Here is a 17289-nt window from a genome sequence, read left to right as displayed (position 1 = left end):
GCATTTATCATGACTTTCCTAGAATCACATTTATATCACCCGTTTCGTTAGTGTACTTAGTTTTGGCATCAAGGCATACGTTTTATGAGCAAGAGAGTAAGCTTAGCTGGCTAATTCTCACCAATTCAAACTGGTTAGCGGCTAAGTATCGATATAGTCTCCTTGTTTTAACTATTGTTGGGAGTTTGGAAGCTGTCACCCATGTTGTACTGTATGCATGTTTGCATGTGTGACATTATTTTCGGTTACTTTGCGAGTTATAGCGAAAGAAACTACCTGGCAGCCCATAACGGGCAGCTAGCTAATTTATGCTAGGTGACAACAGCTGGTTCATTAACGTTGTATTAATAGCTAGTTCTATGCATTGACGTTGCGAGACCCGTGTGCGTCTGATTTCAAATGTATCCAGGACAGTCGTAGATACCATCAGTAGCTCTACACACATCAATGACACAGGGGAAGTAAAGTTACCGCTGATTTTTGGTATTGCTCCGTCTGACTGTGTGTGTACGGCCACAGTAAATGTTGATTAGCCGGTGGAACTTTTCGGTTTGAAAAAAGACGAGACGTGAGACTGCGTGACAGAAGGGGCTGTGTGCTTGTGTATGGGTGCGCGTTTGAATGGGTGCGTCGTGTGTAGAACTAGATGCTGCAGTTTGCAGCTGGTTTGATTCATGTCGTGGGTCACTTACCAATGTATGTAGGCCTAATTGGCTATGACCTTTGAAATAGTTGAAAGTAAATCCCAGTAGTATCTAGTGAAACACACATGCAAACGCCCTTCTGTCCCTCATTCCCTCAAACTCGATCGCAAGTTTTTTGTATCAATGATCACTTTAGGATATTCCAGTGCATTTACATTCAATATATACTGTACCTTGAGTGAGGTAGAAATGCATATTGTTGCAAATATAAATACTGTTAATTTGTTATTTTTTGTAATTAATCATTTACTGAATTTCTTTGTAGAATATGTTACTATTATTTGGGTTTTTGTTCTCTGCATAACTGTCTCTTTCACCTATATTAATTCCTCAGCATTCAAGATGTTTGTAGGGTCCTCACCTCCGCTACCTCTCAAGGTGCCCCAGAAAAAGGTGATGAAAGTTCTTGTGTAGTATCTAATCTATGACTATTAGCTCGTGTGTGTGTGTGTGTGTGTGTGTGTGTGTGTGTGTGTGTGTGTGTGTGTGTGTGTGTGTGTGTGTGTGTGTGTGTGTGTGTGTGTGTGTGTAAAATCTGTTGTAATTATTTTACATTTTTCTCTGCATAGCTGTCTCCTTCACCTATATTAGTTTATCTGTCTTTCTGGTCACAACAGAAATTCAAGACGTTTGGGTCCTCAGCTCAACTGACCAAGCCCTTTGCTCATTGAAGGCATGAAGTAATTTGTGATGCCCCCACGATTGCAGTTTTTAAACGCAGATGGCTTGCTCTTTTTAACATGTGCGAGGTAAGTTATTTGTTGATTTTTGTGTGTGTTTATTTCCTCATTTTAGTAAGACCATCAGGCCTTTTTGTAACCTTTGTCACAAGTCTTAAGTTACAAGTATTTTGTAGGTATGTGTTTTGTGCCCTGTTTCAAGTTAAGTGCCAAGTTCAAGAGGATCATGACAGTTGGTTTGCTGTTGAATTTCTTCTCAGAGCTGGATGGTCTTTCAACAACACTGCTCCGGGTCTTCAGCAAGAAAGGTGCTTCTCATGCAAGGAAGATACAGAGGATCCTGGTGCCCATGACTCAGGTAAAACATGCACACTGCCATGCATCACAGTAATGCTAAAATTTCAAGATCTAATGTAATGGGGAGAAGTAGGGTGTCTTGGATCATATTGCATTTTTCCCACTAATTCCAATCCTTCAGCCAGTTTTGAACTCATTGTCTTCACCTCAGTTCTAACTACAGCTGGCTTTACACACAGCAGTCCTGGGCAATGATATAACAGTCTTTTGCAGGTCAGTTGATGTGGTTGCTGCTCTGTTTTATTATTATTTTATTTTTTTATTTGATTCTCATGTCTGTCTGGCTTGCGATTCCCATGAAATGATCAGGGGAGTTAAAGGTACACTGTGTACGAGTTTTAGTTGTTTATTTCCGGAATTCATGCTACCCATTCACTGATGTTACCTTTTTCATGAATACTTACCACCACCATCAAATTCTAAGTATTCATTATGACGGAAAAATTGCTATTTTCATACATGAAAAGGGGGATCTTCTCCATGGTCCGCCATTTTGAATTTCCAGAAATAGTCATTTTTAGCTGCAGAAATGACTGTATTTGGGCCATACTAGAAAATATTAGTTTATTACTTGGTAAGCTTTCATGAAAAGGTCAAATTTGGCAATAGGCAGCCCAGTTTCAATTAGCAGCGTAGTTGCAGTACCTTTTTTGACAATTTCCTGCACAGTGTACCTTTTTAAGGTCAGACATCACATTTTGGCATCACTTCAGTACGTTTGGAACCAGGGCTGAGTGCTGAAATGGTACCGAGTACTTGGGGCTAATGGAAAAGTGTCAGAGCTGCACCATGCCATATCAAACAGTGACGTACTGTACCACTTCACTGCCAGTACCAACGATACACTACGCCAGTGTTTCCCAACCTTTTTTGTCTTGTGTACCCCCTAAGCCTTTTCACTGTGCCATGAGTACCCCCTAAGTCAAGTTTTATATAGCTTTCTCTATGCTAATGTCACTAAGATCCATGTATTTGTTAAAATTACAAATTGTCCAAGTACCCCCTGCAGTGTGCTCGCGTACCCCTAGTGGTACACGTACCCCTGGTTGGGAAACACTGCACTACGCTACTAGATAAATGAGATGTGTCGTTTGTTTAATGTGGTTGTACCTGTACTGCGTTTATTCTTCCTGTTGGTTAAAATGTTTTTCCTGCATGTTTGTTTCCTGGCATACATTGACCGGCCCTCATACGCAGACTGACAACATTGATGTGAAGAGGGAGTGCATGCTGAGGAGCTGACGGTCTACCTGAATGAAGAGCCAGACAAAGTGGTATGTTACAACTCGGCAGCTAGATCTGTCTTTTTCGTTATTAGGTGGCATAGGGAGATCGCACACATCAGTGGCCTGCGAGGCTCATTTTGTTGGCCTCCTGTGCTACCTGACATGTCTCCTGGCATCTCATCCACGTTCTGGACACTGCTGGAGGACACACCAAACCTTCTTGCATTGATGTGCCATCTTGGCCTCAGTTATGTGTTCTTTGCAAACACGAATCTGCCCAATTCCAGCTTTGCTAAAGCACCCTCACATCATCACAAACCCTTTGCCAAATTTCACGTTCAATCCAACACCAGTCATCTCTGATTTGTAGATCTCTGCAGGTCTCTATCTACCCATGAGGGTGTTGCACTTGCTGTGGTACATTGCGAAGGCCGCATTACTGAAGCAGCAGAAGTTATCTTAGAAGAAAACTTAAACTCAATATAGGTTTTAGTTCTGGAATACGATCGTGCTGTAGGGTAATCATTTTCTCATAGTTTCACCTTAGACAACTCCCCCTTAGGAGACCAAACTTTGAGCAGACTCTTTTGCATTGGATGGGTGGGGTTTGACATATCTTTCTCTCTCATGCAATTTTTGGTTGACAATGTGCCTAAAAGGGCCAATATGTTCAAAGTACTAATAATTGTGCTGGTGGGGCAGCCGTGGCCTAGTGGTTAGAGAGTTGGTTTTTCAATCTATTGGTTGCAGGTTTGAATCTCCCCTGACCTGTCACAACATCTCCATCCATGGCTAAAGTGCCTAAGGCAAGGCACCTAACCCCACATTGCGCCAGGGCCTGTAACCAATACCCTGAAAAGTAATAAATGTAAGTCGCTTTGAATACATGAAAGCGTCAGCTAAGTGTAATGTAATGTATTGTAACAATTTTGCACACTGTATACTTAGCTGTATGTGTAAAGTTTCTCACCAACACTCGTGAAAAGATCATGACCCTGTTTCTCAAAAGCACCATTGTTAGTTAGCGACTTGGTATTTTGCCAATGGGAAATTGCATGCAAGCAAAGTTTTTACTGTAGTTACCAATGATGCTGTTGAGAAACATACTCCAGAATGGGGTCATAGCCACACCAAAAACGAAGAGAGGTAATTGAACATCAGTTTGATCTCGCATTCAATTGCCTAAACAGGCAGTGTGAGGGCACACAAGTCAACATCCTCCTCATACCTTTCATAAACTATACTAAATATACTACTATACTACTTTTCCCATCTCTGGGTGTGTTAGGGTGGACAGAAATGCCCCAAACTTGCGCCCACAAATACCGCTTACGGCTTCAATCATGGGTTTTGTTTACTGTTTTCCAGGATGTTGATCTGGACGGTCCAGCTGAAACGTATTGTCTTTGTGTGCGTGTGATCGGCAGAGAGTCCTCAACGACATTGGTAACGTACCTGTGGCCATTGCAGTGTTTGTTTTGGTTTATGCTCTTAATCTCTGTTACCTTCCAGAATGGAAGTACACTTTCAAATTTCTGTTTCATTCTAACCGTCTGTTTCATCAGTTTTTGCACTGCTTTTAAATGTACACTGTGTAAGATTCTTAGTTGTTTATTTCCAGAATTCATGCTACCCATTCACTAATGTTACCTTTTTCATGAATACTTAGCACCACCATTAGGGTGCATCAGTTGCCCCCTATGAAAAGATATGGCCTTGGCCCTATAGTAAAAATGTTCTACACCCAGTAAAAACACACTGTGTAAAATATTTTGAAATTTGGATGAAGTCTACCGGGGCCACCAGCCCCATGAAAATAGAAAATAATGGTGATAGTCAAAATCTTGAATAGAAACAGGGCTGGACTGGCCATCTGGCATGGCGGGCATTTCCCGGTGAGCCCCGCACCCTCGTGGGCCCCCATTGTTTTATTTTTTACATTACTGAAAATAGGGGCCCATGAGGGTGCGGGGCCCACCGGTGAGTCAGTTCTCCGGCACTAATAATAATGAGGGGGCCCCCTTAAATCCGAAAATGCCCGGGCCCTATTTATCGCCCAGTCCAGCCCTGAATAGAAATGGACATTTTGCTGCCTAAAGCTACCCAATAAAAACATATTGCCTCAGCTGTGTGATAAAAAAAAAATTATGCACAGTAAAATCACTCTGTGAAAAATTTAGATTAATTCTACTGCGTCCACCAGGCCCATGAAAATACAAAACAATGGTGATAGTGATGGGCAACCTGGATTCCAAAGTCCAGTGCCACATATTCCAAATATAGCCAATATACCGTAATGAACCAGCTGACCCACTGCCAGTATCAAGCAAGAGATTGCGAAGTTGTATGACTTTTGTGTGCTTCACCTGTGGGCCTAGGATTGTACAGGTAGCTGTTAATACCTGGTGGAACATCTGTACTAAAGCTGTGAATGCTCCTTGGAATGACTTATGTTTTTTCAAGAAATCCCTGCAGTAGTTCAATAGAGTACATACAATACAACTGTATGTGATGTTGGAAAGAGTGACTTCCCAAAACCTGTACTTAAGTGGGCAGTCATGGGTGAGCGGTTAGGGTGTCAGACTTGCATCCCAGAGGTTGCCGGTTCGACTCCCGACCCGCCAGGTCGGTTCGACTCCCGACCCGCCAGGTTGGTGGGGGGAGTAATCAACCAGTGCTCTCCCCCATCCTCCTCCATGACTGAGGTACCCTGAGCATGGTACCGTCCCACCGCACTGCTCCCCATGGGGCGCCACTGAGGGCTGCCCCCTTGCACGGGTGAGGCATAAATGCAATTTTGTTGTGTGCAGTGTGCAGTGTTCACTTGTATGCTGTGGAGTAACGGCACTCTTCAATACAGTTGTATTGACTGCCTTGTAGCCTAGGCATTCCAAGGAACATTCACAGCTTTAGTACAGATGTTCCTCCATGAATTGTAGGCCCACAGGTGAAACACGTAAGGGTTAACGTTCGGCGAGAAGGTCGCTACCGTGGAATAGCAGCACGACAGAGAGAATCTTTAGACCCCGACGCGGAGCGGAGGGGTCTTGTTCTCTCTGAAGTGCTGCTATTCCACAAAGCGACCGACTCGCCTAAAGTTAACCCGCTTATTATATGGATATACTTAAATGATTCACACATGGCGGGGACATTTCTTTAGGCCTATTTAATGTTAAGTCTATTATAGTTTTTAATGTTAAAAGATTGTTGCTGCGCAAAACAAAACAGTGCCGTTGTGGAACACCGCTAGGCAACAGCTAGGTAGCCAGGACAACAGGTGTTGTCTATCACAGCAGCTGATTAGAGTCTTGTTGAAAAGTCGCTTTAGCAGTGAAAAGTCTTGTTGCCATTGACAGCGGTCTGTTATAGACCAACCCGTCCGTTATCGAAAAATAACAGACGTGCGAACGTTGGGGAGCCCCGTTGAAATGAATGGAGCATTCGACCGATGACGTCACACCATATAATAAACAAATATAACAGTCATGCAGCTTTGCAATATCTTGCTTGATACTAGCACTAGTAGATACTAGTGGTCCAAGGCAGCAAGGAATTGATATTGTGTTGCAAAAGAGCAAATTTGCCTAAATATAGCAGTTTGACCATCAGTCTGTACTGAGACTGAAGTCTGTGTAACCGCAGAGATACACCAGCGGCGATCTGAGCGAGTCGAGCGACGGAAGTAATTGACTTTGTATTGAGCCGAGAGACAAAAGCGATTCTGGAGACTAGAGCGATTTGCGCGACGAGCGCGACAATTTGAAGTTGAAATCTTTTTAACTTTCTATGACGCGGTTCGGCGACAAGCCGCGACAGCCAATGACTGTATAGAGGTCAGTGACCACAGCCAATGGGAATGCTTGAATGCTTTGCCTTCTGCCTGTACGGACATACTGTAGTCTCCTCAATCTCTCGTATCGCTTGCTGCTACACTCTGTCGCTTGAATCGCGTCGCCGCTGGTGTATCTCTGCGGTTAGTTGATAGACTGAATACACAACCTGCTTAGATATTCCTTCTGTTTGTGCTCCCAATACAGGTGATCTCACTAATTACCTCATCAACCTGGCTTAAGTGGTAATTAGGCTCAGCTGGTTCATTATATTGGCTGGGGCAAATCACGCGGTTTGTCCACCTCTGTTTTAAGACAATGGCAAACCTAGATTCAAAAGCTACAATCCAGTGCCACAGATTTCAAATTACCTGGTTTTACCTGTCCAATGGGGCACCTAAGTCTCCACCCCTTCCGGGCGGCTTATGGGGCTGGCAACGCAAAAACTTTTGACTGGGCTGTAATGGACTGATCAAAGCTATTTTCCGACCCACCTCGCATTTCCCCGTCGATCATACATATGCTGTGCCTCAGAATTAATAACAACCAATGGTGTGCTTGTTGACTTCACTTGGCAAGCGATTTTTGAGTTGTGTGTGTGCAAAAATATACAATTATTTGGACTACACAACAGACGTCGCATGTCCGACGTGCAGCCACTTAAGCCACAGTGCAGCGGTAGGGTTGGCTGTGCCTCGGTTCACGTCAGATATGCGAGGCGCACGTGTAGTCTCTAACATAGTTTTGCACAAAAGCTAAAATAACGTTTCTTGCGTGTCGAAAATGAGTGGTCTTACGACGCAAATCCAAACCTTTCAAATTCACTGTCATCATATGTGAAATCCGGAGCACATGCCAAACGGGATGAGGATTTAGCTTGACTCGCTCCATTAACTCTCATTCAAAATTTTGAGAGCTCCAGCCCCATGGATCGGAAGTAGAAGGGTGTGACTTAGGTGGTGCCCCATTGCCCTAACTGGAAAGGTAAAACTAGGTATGTCATTTGGAATATGTGGCACTGGACTTCAGCTTTGGAATCCAGGTTGCCCATCACCATCACCATTATTTTGTATTTTCATGGGTCTGGTGGACCCGGTAGAATTCATCTAAATTTCAACATATTTTACACAGAGTGATTTTACTGTGCATAGAACATTTTTATCACACAGCTGAGACAATATGTTTTTATTGGGTAGCTTTATGCAGCAAAATGTCCATTTCTATTCCAAGATTCTGACTATCACCATTATTTTCTATTTTCATGGGGCTGGTGGCCCCGGTAGACTTCATCCAAATTTCAAAATATTTTACACAGTGTGTTTTTACTGGGTGTAGAACATTTTTACTATAGGGCCAAGGCAATATCTTTTCATAGGGGGCATCTGATGCACCCTAACCACCATCATATTCTTAGTATTCATTATGACTGGGAAAAATTGCATTGGGATCTTGGCCATTTTGAATGTCCAGAAATTGCCATTTTTAGCTGCAAAAATGACTGTATTTGGGCCATACTATAAAATATTTGTTTATTACTTAGCAAACTTTCATGAAAAGATCAAATTTGGCAATAGGCAGCCCAGTTTCAATGAGCAGCATAGTTGCAGTACCTTTTTTGACCGTTTCCTGCACAGTGTACCTTTTTTTTAAGAGTTTTTAGAGAAATTGAGAAATTAATCTTTCTCATTTGCACTTGAAGAGGTACCCTCATTTTGTATCTTGCTTTGATCATTACATGTGCAATGAAAAAATAAAGGCAACTAATTCTTCAACTTTATCGCGTGTAACTTTATTGTAGTTGGTCTTATAGGCTCAACTGGAACCAACTTACAACTGACGAACTTGGCTGACATGCATATTGGTAGATGCGTGTGCCTTGAGGTGTTTTCTAGCTTGATCTGAACTGATAAGGACAACAATGAATGTTTAATTAATTAAGGTATATTGATTTTATGATTGACTTTTATTATGTTTGATGTTCATGTGGCTTGATAAGTATTGTCTTAATACAGTTAATTAGATGTGTTGAACAATCCAAACAATATTTTGTTGTGGGAACATAAATATATTATGGAAAGTATTTCCATCCAATTTGATTATGCTACCATAGCAAGATGTTGCTTTGTTGAGTCTATCAATGTAAATACTGCTGTAACTACCCCATGAAGTTGGTTCATCCAGACCTAAACCAAATATGTTGGAGCAACATGTAAAAGTTATGATGGATTAACCCTTTCTATTAAGGTTGAAATAACCTTTAAAAGTTATGTTGGCTGTACCCCTTGTACTTAGGTCACAGTTACACTTACATGTTATGTTGATCCAACATATTGATCTTAATGTGACTCAACAAAAACATTTCTTGCTAAGGTAGCATAATCAAATTGGATGGAAATACTTTCCATAATTTTTTTATGTTCCGCCAACAAATAATTTGTTTCAGTGTGGAGTTATTCTCGATAATGTGTCCCAGTGGCAACATATACAGATTGAACAGTAGTGGTCCCAGAATGGAGCCCTGGGGGACCCCACAATCCAGAGACATTGGTGATGAAGTATGTCTTCCAATGGCGACAAAAAAACTTCTTTGTTGTAAGTACGATTTTAACCAGTCGATCACTATGCCCGTAAAACCAACCCAGTGTTCCAGTCTATGTAGTAGTATAGAATGATTAACTGTATCGAAAGCAGCACTCAAATCAAGAAGTACCAAGACGGATGATTTGCCAGCATCAGAATTCAATCTTATGTCATTCATAACTTTGATAAGAGCTGTTTCAGTGCTGTGGTAGGCACGGAAACCAGATTGAAACTTATCAAAATAGCTATTAGACATTAAAAAGGCAGTTAATTGGTTAAAAACAATTTTCTCTATTATTTTACCCATAAATGGTAGATTGGATATGGGCCTATAGTTGTTTAGTACCAGTGCATCCAGGTTGTTCTTTTTTAGTAAGGGTTTCACAACTGCTTCTTTCAGACAGCCTGGGAATATGCCTGTTTGTAGTGAGGTGTTGATGATCTGAAGTACGTCTGGTGATATTAGGTGTAAGATGGATTTGAAGAAGGCTGTTGGTAGAATATCTAAGTCAGATGTAGAGGAGCTAAGACTTTGTACCGTTCTATTAAGAATGTCCACATCAACTAAATTAAAATTTCTCATGAGGTTAGGATTTAACTTCACCGTAACAAGTTGGTCCGAATCTTGGGTCGGTTGCACATGTGTGAGTATGTTTGTACGTATTTTTTCAATCTTACCTTTGAAAAAGGATGCAAACTCATTGCATTTGCTGACTGAGAGGAACTCAGAGGGCATTTGATTTGGGGGCCTTGCTAGCTTTTCCACAGTGCCAAACAGGACGCGTGCATTATTAATATTTCTGTTAATTATGTCAGAGAAAAAAGACAAAAAGGTACAAAGCACAATCAAGCATTTGTTAGGCATGTATTCGCAAATGTCTTGTTCATGCACAATAAGTAGTGGAGTCGTAGGCATATGCAATTTTTCTCAGTCATTTCAAATTGGTGTTAAAGTTTGGTTTTCACTTCCAAGTTGAAGTTTAGGGTCTATAGAAGAATTTAAGTTCGAGTGTCAAACACACAGATAACAAAATGGCCTGCGGGGGGTGCTCTAAAATATATAAACTGCTATAACTTTTGATTAGTTAAACCAAATTTAACATATGAGGTATGTATGGATTCAGCATGAAGAGGAGAAACCGGTGAGCTAAGTATTTGGTTACCGGAGTAAAGTCATACTATGTAATAAACACACTTTTAGCCAGTGGACAGCAAAATTCAGGGGTTTTTTTAAGATAAAGGGTGGAAATGCCCTTCAAGTTGCAATGAAGCATCCTTTATTGTTACAAGTTATTGTGAATAAAGCCTGGGATATCATTTAACTTGATTTGTTCAGAATATCCCTGAAGCACAAAGAAACCTAGGATACCTATACACAAATATGGCTGCATAAAGCCTATGTGATATTTAGCACCCAACTTGCAACTTTGAGTTTATGAATTTAGGATCATGAGTATCAACTTTTTTTCAATCAAGCCATATTCTGGTCACACATAAAATCACAAAAAAAGTTATTTCTGGAAGAAAATAAATAAATAATAATAATAGTAATAATAATAATAATAATAATAATAATAAGACTGCATTTCCGGAGAGACAATGCTATTAGTATGCTTGCGGCTTATGCACATACACACACACAGAGCTGTTGTATTCACACACAGAAACACGAGGGAAAAAGAGATAGAGGTCTGAGTGTGTGTGTGTGTGTGTGTGTGTGTGTGTGTGTGTGTGTGTGTGTGTGTGTGTGTGTGTGTGTGTCTGTGCGAGAGAGAGAGAGAGAGAGATGTGTGTGTGTGTGTGTGTGTGAGAGAGAGAGAGAGAGAGAGAGAGAGCGAGAGAGAGAGGGAGAGGGAGAGGTGTGTATGTGCGTGTGCGTGTGCGTGTGTGCATGTATGGATATGCTTCAGGTGCCTTTCAGCAATGGGTGGGTAGGGAGAGGTAAGGGTGGGATTCGAACCTGCAACCCTCTGACAGACCAACACCCTACCCAGTAGGCCACTGCCACTTACTGTATAGAGTGGCCACAGCAGCATATTAGGCCACGGTTGCCCAGGTGACAGCAGAGAGGTCTAAAGTTCTACAAGGCTGTGTGTGTGTGTGTGTGTGTGTGTGTGTGTGTGTGTGTGTGTGTGTGTGTGTGTGTGTTGTGTGTGTGTGTGTGTGTGTGTGTGTGTGTGTGTGTGTGTGTGTGTGTGTGTGTGTGTGTGTGTGTGTGTGTGTGTGTGTGTGTGTGTGTGTATGAATGAAGATTCTAAAGGTGACAGTTTGGCAGTCAATAGCTGAGTAATATGTGCAGCCTTATTTTTACGCTGTCATATCTCCAAAAGTTTTGCAAGTTGTCAGATGATATTGACACACACATGGCACAACCCTGCTCTTCATGTCAAAGCTGAGATCACTTTTCTAGGCCAAATGGTTCAGTCAAAAAAATGACATATTTAGGCCTATGTGCTGAGCTGTTCACACATTTTTTTCTAAGTGAATGAGGTCACATCATAGGGATTTTAGTCAAGTCAAGTCAAGTCAAGTAGGTTTTATTGTCAATTTCTTTACATGCACTGGTCATACAAAGAATTTGAAATTACATTTCTTGCTTTCCCATACAGACATAGACTAATCTAGGTAAGGACATAGACAGTATAGACATAGACAGAACTTATACATGGACTTAAGACAGTATGGACATAGACAGTGCTCATACAGACATTTAAAGTGCAAGACTGGACAACAGAAGACTTGTAGAGGACATACATTAAGAGGTATTGTTGTGCTTTTGTGCTTTTCCTAAAAAAGTCCTTTATAGCGTTCTGACATGGTAATAGTAGCATTTTGAAGAAAAATAAATATTAAAGAGGTCTGTCAAGTACACCAGCAGCAGTGTGTGTGTGTGTGTGTGTGTGTGTGTGTGTGTGTGTGTGTGTGTGTGTGTGTGTGTGTGTGTGTGTGTGTGTGTGTGTGTGTGTGTGTGTGTGTGTGTGTGTGTGTTGTGTGTGTGTGTGTGTGTGTGTATGTGTGTGTATGTGTTTAGTGCAGGTAGAAGGTGCGGTGTGCGTCTGTGTGTGTGTTCGTGTGTCTGTGTGTGTGTGTGTGTGTGTGTGTGTCAGTGTGTGTCAGTGTGTGTATGTTTGGGTTTAGTGCAGAAAGTGCAGTGTGCTTGTGTGTGTGTGTGTGTGTGTGTGTGTGTGTGTGTGTGTGTGTGTGTGTGTGTGTGTGTGTGTGTGTGTGTGTGTGCATGTTTTGAGTTAGTGCAGGTTGAAAGTTCAGTCACAAGTATAGTAGTGCAGTGTGTGTTGTTCAGTCGCAGATATGGTGGTGGGGGATGGGGGGGGGCCTTGCTGGCTAGAGGCTGACAGTGGAGGGAGAGTGGGTTGAGTGTTCAGCATCTTGATCGCTTGGTGCATTGTGCTGCTCGCCAGACTGGTGGTACGGGAACGGAGGCGCCTGTACCTCTTTCCAGAGGGCAGGAGGCTGAACAGTTTGTGTGCAGGGTGGCTTGTGTCTTTGATGATCATCAGTGCTTTCCGGGTGAGGCGTGTGGTGTAAATGTCCTGCAGGGAGGGGAGTGGTACTCCAATGATCTTCTTCGCTGTGTTCACAACACGCTGGAGTGTCTTCCTGTTTTTCTCCGTGCAGCTTCCTCCCCACACTGTGATGCAGTTGGACACGACGCTCTCTATGGTTCCTCTGTAGAATGTTGTCATGATGGAGGGTGTAGCACTTGCCTTCTTTAGTTTGCGCAGGAAGTAGAGACGCTGATGGGCCTTCTTCGCCAGTGATGTAGTGTTGGTGGTCCAAGAGAGGTCGTCGCTGATGTGCACTCCAAAGAACTTGGTGCTGCTCACTCTCTCCACAGCATCGCCGTTGATGGTCATTTTAAAACTGTTCTCTCTGAAACATTTTTAAGAGTTGACTTATGATCTTCACACAGTTTGTATTCAGAGCCAAGACCTCTCTGACAATGCCTTTACCTAGTTGATACCTAGTTAAAAACCCCAGGACAGGTCACCTCTCACTCTAACTGCTACAGTTTGTGACATCATCTTCACCATTCTACCATTCATTTCAATGAGGGGGGGAAACAGAGAGAAAACTGAGGAAAGACAAGTCTGGTGAACAAATGAAATGCAATTTCTAAGACTGACCACTGACTGTTTTTGCATCTGTTCTCTGTATTAGTTATTGTAGAGTGGATTATTAAATGTTAGCCCTATGGTCTTCTGTTTGCTTTTTGAATGCAGGAAAAAATGATGTTCCCCATAGTATTCATTATTATTATTATTATTATTATTATTATTATTATTATTATTATTATTATTATTATTATTATTATTATTATTATTATTATTGTTGTTGATTTACTTTCTTCCAGATATAAAGTTTTTAAGTTGTGAATAAAATGATGGCCTGACTGAAAAAAAGCTGGTACTCATGATCCTAAATTCATAAACTCAAAGTTGCAAGTTGGGTGCTAAATATCACATAGGCTTTATGCAGCCATATTTGTGTATAGGTATCCTAAGTATCTGTGTGCTTCAGGGATATTCTGAACAAATCAAGTTAAGTGATAACCCAGGCTTTATTTACAATAACTTGTAACAATAAGTTATGTTTCATTGCAACTTTGAGGGCATTTCCACCCTTTATCTTAAAAAAGCCCGGATTTAGCTGTCCATTGGCTAAAAGTGTGTTTATTACATAGTGTGTCGTTAATCTGGTAACCAAATACTTAGCTCACTGGTTTCTCCTCTTCATGCTCAATCCATACACATCTCATATGTTAAATTTGGTTTAACTAATCAAAAGTTATAGCAGTTTATATATTTTAGAGCGCCCCCCGCAGGCCATTTTGTTGTCTGTGTGTTTGACACTCGAACTCAAATTCTTCTATAGACCCTAAACTTCAACTTGGAAGTGAAAACAAAACTTTAACACCAATTTGAAATGACTGAGCCTAATACGACCCCACTAAAGGGATTAATTACTAATTTAACCTTAGTAAGGACCTAGTAGGCCTTAGCGTTTGCTTAGTACATGCCTTATGCAGGCATTAACATTGTATGTATTAGTGCTAATAGATGTATCCCTAAAATAAAGCGTTACCGAAACTTTATACCATCCCTGATGATGGGATGAGATCATAGCACAGTTTGTTTATTTATTTATTTATTTATTTACTTTCTTATGTAGCCCATTAATGTTCCATCAGTTGAATACTGTAATAGTGAACGAGAAAACCTTTACTACCATACAGGTGGTAGTACACCACTATGGTAGTAAGTACACTTGGTCATACAGATGGTACTACACCACTATGGCGGTACACAGGGCCTTAAGGAACTTGGTCATACAGGTGGTACTACACTACACCACTATGGCAGTACACAGGGCCTTAAGGAACTTGGTCATACAGGTGGTACTACACTACACCACTATGGCAGTACACAGGGCCTTAAGGAACTTGGTCATACAGGTGGTACTACACCACTATGGCAGTACACAGGGCCTTAAGGAACTTGGTCATACAGATGGTACTACACTACACCACTATGGCAGTACACAGGGCCTTAAGGAACTTGGTCATACAGATGGTACTACACTACACCACTATGGCAGTACACAGGGCCTTAAGGAACTTGGTCATACAGGTGGTACTACACTACACCACTATGGCAGTACACAGGGCCTTAAGGAACTTGGTCATACAGGTGGTACTACACTACACCACTATGGCAGTACACAGGGCCTTAAGGAACTTGGTCATACAGGTGGTACTACACTACACCACTATGGCAGTACACAGGGCCTTAAGGAACTTGGTCATACAGATGGTACTACACTACACCACTATGGCAGTACACAGGGCCTTAAGGAACTTGGTCATACAGATGGTACTACACCACTATGGCAGTACACAGGGCCTTAAGGAACTTGGTCATACAGGTGGTACTACACTACACCACTATGGCAGTACACAGGGCCTTAAGGAACTTGGTCATACAGGTGGTACTACACCACTATGGCAGTACACAGGGCCTTAAGGAACTTGGTCATACAGATGGTACTACACCACTATGGCGGTACACAGGGCCTTAAGGAACTTGGTCATACAGGTGGTACTACACTACACCACTATGGCAGTACACAGGGCCTTAAGGAACTTGGTCATACAGGTGGTACTACACCACTATGGCAGTACACAGGGCCTTAAGGAACTTGGTCATACAGATGGTACTACACTACACCACTATGGCAGTACACAGGGCCTTAAGGAACTTGGTCATACAGATGGTACTACACTACACCACTATGGCAGTACACAGGGCCTTAAGGAACTTGGTCATACAGGTGGTACTACACTACACCACTATGGCAGTACACAGGGCCTTAAGGAACTTGGTCATACAGTTGGTACTACACTACACCACTATGGCAGTACACAGGGCCTTAAGGAACTTGGTCATACAGATGGTACTACACTACACCACTATGGCAGTACACAGGGCCTTAAGGAACTTGGTCATACAGGTGGTACTACACCACTATGGCAGTACACAGGGCCTTAAGGAACTTGGTCATACAGATGGTACTACACTACACCACTATGGCAGTACACAGGGCCTTAAGGAACTTGGTCATACAGGTGGTACTACACTACACCACTATGGCAGTACACAGGGCCTTAAGGAACTTGGTCATACAGGTGGTACTACACTACACCACTATGGCAGTACACAGGGCCTTAAGGAACTTGGTCATACAGATGGTACTACACCACTATGGCAGTACACAGGGCCTTAAGGAACTTGGTCATACAGGTGGTACTACACTACACCACTATGGCAGTACACAGGGCCTTAAGGAACTTGGTCATACAGATGGTACTACACCACTATGGCAGTACACACGGCCTCAAGTACACTTGGTCATTGCCATTTTGGTAACAGAATATTTATAACAGACGCAATGTCTTACTGGGTTATTTATTTATGTATTTATCAGTACCTATTTGAATATTCTCAACAGATGTATACATAATGAAAAAAGTGCTCCTCAAGTTTTTTATATAACATGTTGATGCCCAAAAGTAAGTTCATATCTGTTTTTCAGTCATATTGTTGTAGTAGATGCAATAACAAGCATGTATAAACCTTTCATATTCATGTATAATTTGCTTTTCGGAGAGGCAGGGACAGAGAGAGAGAGAGAGAGAGAGAGAGAGAGAGAGAGAGAGAGAGAGAGAGGAAGAGACAGAGAGAGAGAGAGGGAGAGGGAGAAGTAGGGAGAGAGAGAGAGAGAGAGAGAGAGAGAGAGAGAAGGCAGATGCAGCGTGAGGAGCTAGTGTAGCATGTGTTTTGTGGGTGGTACTGTAGCTTTGGTGCAAATAGGACATATGTTTGTGTCGGCGGTTTGTGTAACTGGGTTTAGATTGCGCCATGCGTTGGAGGGATGCTGCTTATATCATGTGTAATGCAGGGCTGGACTGGCCATCTGGCATAGCGGGCATTTCCCGGTGGGCCCTGTACCCCTGGGGCCCCTATTTGCAGAAATGTATTTTTTTATTTATTTTTTTATTTATGTATTTACATTTCTGAAAATAGGGGTCCACAAGGGTGCAGGGCCCACCAGGGAGTTAGTTCTACGCCACTAATTATGAGGAGGCCCCTTTAAGCCAAAAGTGCCCGGGCCCTATTTCTCCCCCATGAGGGGCCCCTTTAAGCCAAAAGTGCCCGGGCCCTATTTCTCCCCCATGAGGGGCCCCTTTAAACTAAAAGTGCCCGGGCCCTACTTCTCCCCCAGTCCTGCCCCGGTGTAATGCTTGCAATTGCCCCCACACTAACTCATCTACTCACACATTTAAACTCAGATGTGGAGCAATGCGAAATACGGCAGAGAATTGAAATGTGTCCCT

At 42.2% G+C, this 17289-nt stretch overlaps 1 long non-coding RNA gene across 1 annotated transcript; it reads left to right on the top strand.

The window, feature by feature from the left end:
* The first annotated feature begins 1215 nt into the window (after positions 1-1215).
* On the top strand, positions 1216-3096 carry LOC134443312 (uncharacterized). Its single transcript, XR_010033643.1, has 3 exons — positions 1216-1453; positions 1645-1742; positions 2939-3096. It is a non-coding gene; the product is annotated as an uncharacterized LOC134443312 (long non-coding RNA).
* Positions 3097-17289: the final 14193 nt, after the last annotated feature.

Source organism: Engraulis encrasicolus, unplaced genomic scaffold (assembly GCF_034702125.1).
Source record: "Engraulis encrasicolus isolate BLACKSEA-1 unplaced genomic scaffold, IST_EnEncr_1.0 scaffold_30_np1212, whole genome shotgun sequence".
Lineage (NCBI taxonomy): Eukaryota > Metazoa > Chordata > Actinopteri > Clupeiformes > Engraulidae > Engraulis > Engraulis encrasicolus.
The sequence above is the reverse complement of the archived record's forward strand: the minus strand, read 5'-3'. Positions and strand labels throughout refer to the sequence as shown.